The following is a 9,762-nucleotide window of genomic DNA, read 5'->3' as shown; positions in this document are numbered from 1 at the left end:
TTTTAGCATCGCTACGAGTGAGAAAGTCTCATCATAGTCAACTGTTTGATCTTGTCGGAAACATCTTTGCGACAAGTCGAGCTTTTCTTAATAGTGACTTATCACCATCATCGTCTGTCTTCCTTTTAAAGATCCATCTTTACTCCATAGTCCTATGACCATCAAGTAGTTCTTCCAAAGTCTACACTTTGTTTTCATACATGGATCCTCTCTCGGATTTCATGGCTTCCAGCCATTTGTCGTAATCCGGGCCCACCATTGCTTTCTCCATAACTCGTAGGTTCACTGTTGCTCAACAACATGACCTCCAAGACAGGGTTACCGTACCACTCTGCAGTAGTACGCGACCTTGTCAACCTACGAGGCTTGTAGTAACTTGATCTGATGCTCGATGATCACCATCATCAGCTTTCACTTCAATTGGTGTAGGCGCCATAGGAACAACTTCCTGCGCCCTGCTACACACTGGTTGAAGTGATGGTTCAATAACCTCATCAAGTTCTACCACCCTCCCGCTCAATTCTTTCGAGAGAAACCTTTCCTCGAGAAAGGATCCGTTTCTAGAAACAAACACTTTGCTTTCGGATCTGAGATAGGAGATGTACCCAACTGTTTTGGATATCCTATGAAGATGCATTTATCCGCTTTGGGTTCGAGCTTATCAGACTGAAACTTTTTCACATAAGTGTCGAAGCCCCAAACTTTCAAGAAACGACGGTTTAGATTTCTCTAAACCTCAGTCTATACTGTGTCATCTCAACGGAAATACGCGGTGCCCTATTTAAAGTGAATGCGGTTGTCTCTAATGCATAACCCATAAACGATAGTGGTAATTCGATAAGAGACATCATAGCATGCACCATACCAAATAGTGTGTGGCTATGAAGTTCAGACACATCATCACACTATGATGTTCCAGGTGGCATGGACTGCGAAACAATTTCCACATTTTCTTAACTGCGTACCAAAGCTCGTAACTTAGATATTCATTTCTATGATCATCTTGTAGGCAGTTTATCCTTTTGTTACGACGAATTTCACTCCGAAACAGAATTGAACTTTTCAGTATTTCAGACTTGTGATTCATTAAGTAAATACTCTTGTATCTACTCAAATCGTCATTGAAGTAAGAACATAATGATATCCACTACGTGCCTCAGCACCCATTGGACTGCATACATCAAAATGTATCACTTCCAACAAGTTACTATATTGTTTCATCTCAATGAAAACAAGGCCTTGCTCATGTGTATGATTTGCATGTCACTAGTGATTCAAAATCAAGTGAGTATAAAGATCCATCAGCATGGAGCCTCTTCATGCAATTTATACCAACAGGACTCAAGCGGCAGTGCCACAAGTAAGTGGTACTATCATCATTACCTCGTATCTTTTGGCACCAATATCATGAACATGTGGACACTACGATCGAGATTCAATAAACCATTGAAGGTGATTATTCAAGCAAATAGAGTAACCATTATTCTATTTAAATGAATAATCGTATTGCAATAAACACGATCCAATCACTTTCATGCTTAACGCAAGCACCAAATAACAATTATTTAGGTTTAAGACCAATCCCGATGGTAGAGGGAGCGTGCGACGTTTGATCATATCAACCTTGGAAACACTTCCAACACGTATCGTCACCTCGCCTTTAGCTAGTCTCCGTTTATGCCGTAGCTTTCATTTCGTGTTACTAATCACTTAGCAACCGAACCAGTATCCAATACCCTTGTGCTACTAGGAGTACTAGTAAAGTACACATCAACATCATGTATATCAAATATACTTCTTCCGACTTTTGCCGACCTTCTTACCTACCAAGTATCTAGAGTTGCTCTGCCTCAGTGACCGTTCCCCTCATAACAGAAGCACTTAGTCCCGGACTTGGGTTTAATCTGGGGTCTCTTCATTAGTGCAGCAACTGCTTTGCCGTTTCACGAAGTATCCCTTCTAGCCCTTGCCTTTCTCGAAACTTAGTGGTTTTACTAACCATCAACTATTGATGCTCCTTCTTGATTTCTACTCTTGCAGTGTCAAACATCGCGAATCGCTCAAGGATCATTGTATCTATCCTTGATATGTTATAGTTCATCACGAAGCTCTCACAGCTTGGTGGCAGTGACTTTGGAGAACCATCACTATCTTATCTAGAAGATCAACTCCCACTTGATTCAAGCGATTGTCGTACTCAGATAATCTGAGCACACGCTCAACGATTGAGCTTTTCTCCTTTAATTCATGGACAAAGAATCTTGTCGGAGGTCTCATACGTCTTAACAAGGGCACAAGCATGAAATCACAATTTCATCTCTTTAGAACATCTCTCATGTTCCGTGACGTTTCAAAACGTCTTCGGCGCCTTGCTTCTAAGCCATAAAGTATTTTGTACTGAACTATTGTGTAGTCATCAGAAACATGTATGTCGGATGTTCACAACATCTACAGACGACGCTCGAGGTGCAGCACACCGAGTGGTGCATTAAGGACATAAGCCTTCTGCGCAGCAACGAGGACAATCCTCGGTTTTACACACTCAGTCTGCAGAGTTTGTTACTATCAACTTTCAACTAAATTTTCTCTACGAACATATAAAAACAGTAGAGCTATAGAGCAAGCTACATCGTAATTCGCAAAGACCATTAGACTATGTTCATGAAAATTAGTTCAATTAATCATATTACTTAAGAACTCCCACTCAAAAAGTACATCTCTCTAGTCATTTGAGTGGTACATGATCCAAATCCACTATCTCAAGTCCGATCATCCCATGAGTCAAGAATAGTTTCAGTGGTAAGCATCTCTATGCTAATCATATCAACTATACGATTCATGCTCGACCTTTTGGTTTCATGTGTTCCGAGGCCATGTCTGCACATGCTAGGCTCGTCAAGCTTAACCCGAGTGTTCCGCGTGTGCAACTGTTTTGCACCCGTTGTATGTGAACGTTGAGTCTATCACACCCGATCATCACGTGGTGTCTCGAAACGAAGAACTGTCGCAACGGTGCACACTTGGGGAGAACACAATTTCGTCTTGAAATTTTAGTGAGAGATCACCTCATAATGCTACCATCGTTCTAAGCAAGATAAGGTGCATAAAGGATTAACATCACATGCAATTCATAAGTGACATGATATGGCCATCATCATGTGCTTCTTGATCTCCATCACCAAAGCATGGGCACGATCTTCTTGTCATCGGCGTCACACCATGATATCCATCATCATGATCTCCATCAACGTGTCGCCATCGGGGTTGTCGTGCTACTCATGCTATTACTACTAAAGCTACGTCCTAGCAATATAGTAAACGCATCTGCAAGCACAAACGTTAGTTTAAAGACAACCCTATGGCTCCTGCCGGTTGCCGTACCATCGACGTGCAAGTCGATATTAACTATTATAACATGATCATCTCATACATCCAATATATCACATCACATCGTTGGCCATATCACATCACAAGCATACCCTACAAAAACAAGTTAGACGTCCTCTAATTGTTGTTGCATGTTTTACGTGGTGACCATGGGTATCTAGTAGGATCGCATCTTACTTACGCAAACACCACAACGGAGATATATGAATTGCTATTTAACCTCATCCAAGGACCTCCTTGGTCAAATCCGATTCAACTAAAGTTGGAGAAACCGACACTCGCCGGTCATCTTTGAGCAACGGAGTTACTCGTAGCGATGAAACCAGTCTCTCGTAAGCGTATGAGTAATGTCGGTCCGAGCCGCTTCGATCCAACAATACCGCGGAATCAAGAAAAGACTAAGGAGGGCAGCAAAACGCACATCACCGCCCACAAAAACTTTTGTGTTCTACTCGATATTACATCTACACATGAACCTAGCTCATGATGCCACTGTTGGGGAACGTCGTATGGGAAACAAAAAATTTCCTACGCGCACGAAGACCTATCATGGTGATGTCCATCTACGAGAGGGGATTTCCGATCTATGTACCCTTGTAGATCGCACAACAGAAGCGTTAGTGAACGCGGTTGATGTAGTGGAACGTCCTCACGTGCCTCGATCCGCCCCGCGAACCGTCCCACGAACCGTCCCGCGATCCATCCCACGATCCGCTCCGATCTAGTGCCGAACGGACGGCACCTCCGCGTTCAGCACACGTACAGCTCAACGATGATCTCGGCCTTCTTGATCCTGTAAGAGAGACGGAGAGGTAGATGAGTTCTCCGGCAGCGTGACGGCGCTCCGGAGGTTGGTGGTGATCTAATCTCAGCAGGGCTCCGCCCGAGCTCCGCAGAAACGCGATCTAGAGGTAAAACCGTGGAGGTATGTGGTCGGGCTGCCATGGCAAAAGTTGTCTCAAATCAGCCCTAATACCTCAGCAAATATAGGAGGGAGGGGGAGAGAAGAGGCAGCCTCAAACCCTCAAGGTTTGGCCGAAATTGGAGGTGGAGGAGTCCTACTCCAATCCTACTTGGAGTAGGATTCCACCTTCCCACTTGGAAATTCTTTCCACCTTGTTTTTTTCCATCTCAAACCTTATGGGCCTTAGTGGGAACTTATTCCAGCCCACTAGGGGCTGGTTTATCTCTTCCCATAGCCCATGAGACCCCTTGGGGCGTGACACCCCTCCCGATGGTCCCCGGCACCCCTCCCGGCACTCACGGTACACTACCGATGAACCCGAACTTTTCCGGTGACCAAAACAGGACTTCCTATATATCAATCTTTACCTCCGGACCATTCCGGAGCTCCTCATGACGACCTGGATCTCATCCGGGACTCCTAACAACATTCGGTAACCAACCATATAACTCAAATACGCATAAAACAACGTCGAACCTTAAGTGTGCAGACCCTGCGGGTTCGAGAACTATGTAGACATGACCCGAGTGACTCCTCGGTCAATATCCAATAGCGGGACCTGGATGCCCATATTGGATCCTACATATTCTCCGAAGATCTTATCGGTTGAACCTCAGTGTCAAGGATTCATATAATCCTGTATGTCATTCCCTTTGTCCTTCGGTATGTTACTTACCCGAGATTCGATCGTCAGTATCCGCATACCTATTTCAATCTCCTTTACAGGCAAGTCTCTTTACTCGTTCCGTAATACAAGATCCCACAACTTACACTAATTCACATTGCTTGCAAGGCTTGTGTGTGATGTTGTATTACCGAGTGGGCCCCGAGATACCTCTCCGCCACACGGAGTGACAAATCCCAGTCTCGATCCATACTAACTCAACGAACACCTTTGGAGATACCTGTAGAGCATCTTTATAGTCACCCATTTACGTTGCGACGTTTGATACACACAAAGCATTCCTCCGGTGTCAGTGAGTTATATGATCTCATGGTCATAGGAACAAATACTTGACACGCAGAAAACAGTAGCAACAAAATGACACGATCAACATGCTACGTCTATTAGTTTGGGTCTAGTCCATCACATGATTCTGCTAATGATGTGATCCCATTATCAAGTGACAACACTTGCCTATGGTCAAGAAACCTTGACCATCTTTGATCAACGAGCTAGTCAACTAGAGGACTACTAGGGACAGTGTTTTGTCTATGTATCCACACATGCACTGTGTTTCCAATCAATACAATTATAGCATGGATAATAAACGATTATCATGAACAAAGAAATATAATAATAACTAATTTATTATTTCCTCTAGGGCATATTTCCAACATCAAGTCCCCTACGTATCTTCTGTTATGGAAAAAAATCATCCCGCGGGTTTTATTCCGTTTGGACTCCGTTTAATATTCTTCTCTCAAAAAGGTCAAAAACACGGAAAAAACTGAAACTGGCACTTTGCACTGAGTTAATAAGTTAGTCCCAAAAAAGATCTAAAATAGCATATTCATGCATACAAAACATCCAAAGTTGACATGATAATAGCATGGAACCATCAAAAATTATAGATACGTTGGAGGCGTATCAGATATCATTGGCCATCTGAGTGTTGAGCAGAACTCGAGAGCAAAGGACTCGCATAGAAAAATGGTCGAAGGTCCTTCTGCTGCCAACATGGTACATCAGAAGAACTTAAATTCCCATATGCCCAAGGGGAAGAATTTTGTCCAACAGAATATCGATTTTAAGAAGAAGGGTAAGAAGACCTTCAAGAAGAACAAGAAGGGAGATGGTTGCTTCAATTGTGGTTCTGAGGAACATTGGACCAGTTAGTGCCCAAACAATTACAAGAAGCCAGGGCAGGGCTCCAAGTTTGCCAATATGATTGTGAGCAACAATCAAAGTGGTGCATCTGGGTACGGTAATTTGTTTACTGTATTTTCGGTTTGTCAACCTACCAATTGGTGGGTAGACACAGGTGCAAATATTCATGTGTGTGCCGACATATCATTGTTCTCTTCTTACCAGGTCACAGGCCGAGGGTCCGTGTTGATGGGGAATGGTGCGAGTGCTTCTGTTCTTGGTGTTGGCATGGTCGATCTGAAGTTTACTTTGGGAAGGATCGTGCAGCTGAAGAATGTGCAGCATGTCCCCGCCATCAAGAAGAATTTTGTTAGTGGCTCCCTTCTGTGTAGAGAAGGGTTTAAGTTGGTCTTCGAGTCTAATAAAGTAGTTATGAAATATGTACTTTTTGTTGGAAAAGGTTATGAATGCGGAGGTCCATTCCACCTTTCCCTTGTAGATTTTTGTAATGAAGTTGTGAACAATATTCATTCGAGTGTTAATGAATCTGAAGTTTGGCATTCACGTCTTTGTCACATAAGTTTCGATGTTATGTCGAGCCTAGCAGAAATGAATTTAATCTCGAGTTTCACTTTAGCCAAAGGCTCTAAGTGACAGTCTTGTGTGCAAGCAAAGCAACCTCGCAAGCCTCACAAGGCTGTAGAGGAGAGACACTTGGCGCCATCAGAACTCATACATTCTGATCTTTGTGAGATGAATGGTGTGTTGACTAAAGGTGGAAAGAAATATTTCATGACATTGATAGATCATTCCACTAAATATTGCTATGTGTATCTGTTAAATACTAAAGATGAGGCTCTACACTACTGTAAAATCTATAAGGCAGAAGTAGAGAATCAACTTGAAAAGAAAATTAAATGAGTCTAGTCTGATCGTGGTGGAGAGTACTTCTCAACCGAATTTGATTCTTTTTGTGCGTAACACGGCATTATTCATGAGAGGACGCCTCCCTATTCATCCCAGCCAAACGGGGTTGCCGAGCGGAAAAAACGTACTCTAACTGATTTGGTTAACTCCATGTTAGATACATCGGGTTTATCCAAGGCATGGTGGGGGAGGCTATATTGACTGCGTGTCATGTCCTGAATAAGGTTCCTATAGAAGATAATGAAGTCACTCCCTATGAGGAGTGGTCAAAGAAAAGGACGACGCTCTCGTACTTACGTACTTGGGGCTGCTTGGCGAAAGTTAATGTGTCGATCCCCAAAAAGCTTAAGCTTGGGCCAAAGACCGTGGACTGCGTTAGTTTGGGTTATGCTAAGAATAGCATTAGCTATAGATTTCTAGTACTGAAATCTTGTTGGAAATATTCCCTAGAGGCAATAATAAATTAGTTTTTATTATATTTCTTTGTTCATGATAATCGTTTATTATCCATGCTATAATTGTATTGATTGGAAACACAAATACATGTGTGGATACATAGACAAAACACTGGCCCTAGTAAGCCTCTTGTTGACTAGCTCGTTGATCAAAGATGGTCAAGGTTTCCTGACCATAGACAAGTGTTGTCACTTAATAACGGGATCACATCATTAGGAGAATCATGTGATGGACTAGACCGAAACTATGAACGTAGCATAGTGATCGTGTCATTTTATTGCTATTGTTTTCTGCGTGTCAAGTATTTATTCCTATGACCATGAGATCATATAACTCACTGGCACCGAAGGAATACCTTGTGTGTATCAAAAGTCGCAACGTAACTAGGTGACTATAAAGGTGCTCTACAGGTATCTCCGAAGGTGTCCGTTGAGTTAGTATGGATCAAGACTGGGATTTATCACTCTGTGTGACGGAGAGGTATCTCGGGGCCCACTCGGTAATAGAACATCACACACAAGCCTTGAAAGCAATGTGACTAAGTGTAAGTCACGGCATCTTGTATTACAAAACGAGTAAAGAGACTTGTCGGTAATGAGATTGAAATAGGTATGTGCATACCGACGATCGAATCTCGGCCAAGTAACATACCGAAGGACAAAGGGAATGACATACGGGATTATATGAATCCTTGGCACTAAGGTTCAACCGATAAGATCATCGTAGAATATGTAGGATCCAATATGGGCATCCAGGTCCCTCTATTGGATATTGCCGAGAAGTGTCTCGGGTCATGTCTACATAGTTCTCGAACCCGCAGGGTCTGCACACTTAAGGTTCGATGATGTTTTAGTATAGTTGAGTTATATGTGTTGGTGACCGAAGGTTGTTCGGAGTCCCGGATGAGATCACGGACGTCATGAGGGTTTCCGGAATGGTTCGGAAATGAAGATTGATATATAGGAAGTCGGTGTTTGGATTCTGGAAAGTTTTCAGGCATTGTCGGCAGTGTACCGGGAGTGATGAATGGGTTTCGGGGACCCACTGGGTGGGCCCACCATGCCCCAAGGGGTCCACGTGGGTTTAGTGGATGTACAATAAGGTATAATGGGCTGACAAAGTCATCCAAGGAAAGCCCATGAGGAAAAATTGGAAAATCCAAAAGAGGTGGGAAAATAAGGAAGGAGTCCTAATCCAAGTGGGATTGGAGAAGGACTCCTCCCTTCCCCAACTCGGCCGACCCAAGGAGGCCTCCTTGGCCGGCGCCCTAGGGCTTTGCCCCACCCCTTGGATCCTCCTATATATACTAGAGGTTTAGGGCTGATTTGAGACAACTTTGCCACGTGCAACTCAAACCTACACCTCGTAGTTCTTCCTCTAAATTAGATTTCTGCGGAGCTCAGGCGGAGCCCTGCAGGAATAGATCATCACCAACACCGGAATGCCATCACGCTGCCGGAGAACTCATCTACTTCTCCGTCTCTCTTGCTAGATCAAGAAGGCCGAGATCGTCATCGAGTTGTACGTGTGCTGAACGCGGAGGTGTCGTTCGTTCGGCGCTAGATCGGAATGGATCATGGGACGGATCGCGAGATGGTTCGTGGGACGGGTCGTGGGACGGTTCGAGGGACGGATCGTGAAGACGTACCACTACATCAATCGCGTTTCTTAACGCTTTCAGCTGAGCGATCTACAAGGCTACATAGATCTAATCTCCTCCCATAGATGGACATCACCATGATAGGTCCTCGTGTGCGTAGGAAAAATTTTGTTTCCCATGCAACGTTCCCCAACAAATCTGAGGTTCCTGACGTGAAGGTCGGTACGATTATGGAGTAGAGGGATGCTACATTCTTTGAGGATATTTTGCTTATGAGATATATGCAAAGCATTTCTAGACAGGAATCTGAGGAAACTCCTGAGCCTGCCATTCCTATGGAATATTATGAACAAACACATGATGAAAATCCTGAGGAGGATGACGAGGAAACCCTTAGCAGGGGCAGGATAGACCTTTGGTGATGATTTCTTCATATACCTCGTGGATGTTAATCCCACTTCTATTTCAAAAGTGTATGAGTCTCCAGTGCTGATTACTGGAAAGCTGCGGTCCGTAGCGAGATGGAATCCATCATGGCTAATGGGACATGCAAAATTACTGATCGTCCCTATGGTTGCCAACCATTGGGATGCAAGTGGGTGTTCAAAAGGAAGCTTA

The sequence above is a fragment of the Hordeum vulgare genome, chromosome 2H (genome assembly GCF_904849725.1).
Source record: "Hordeum vulgare subsp. vulgare chromosome 2H, MorexV3_pseudomolecules_assembly, whole genome shotgun sequence".
NCBI lineage: Eukaryota > Viridiplantae > Streptophyta > Magnoliopsida > Poales > Poaceae > Hordeum > Hordeum vulgare.
Note: the sequence above shows the minus strand (reverse complement) of the source record.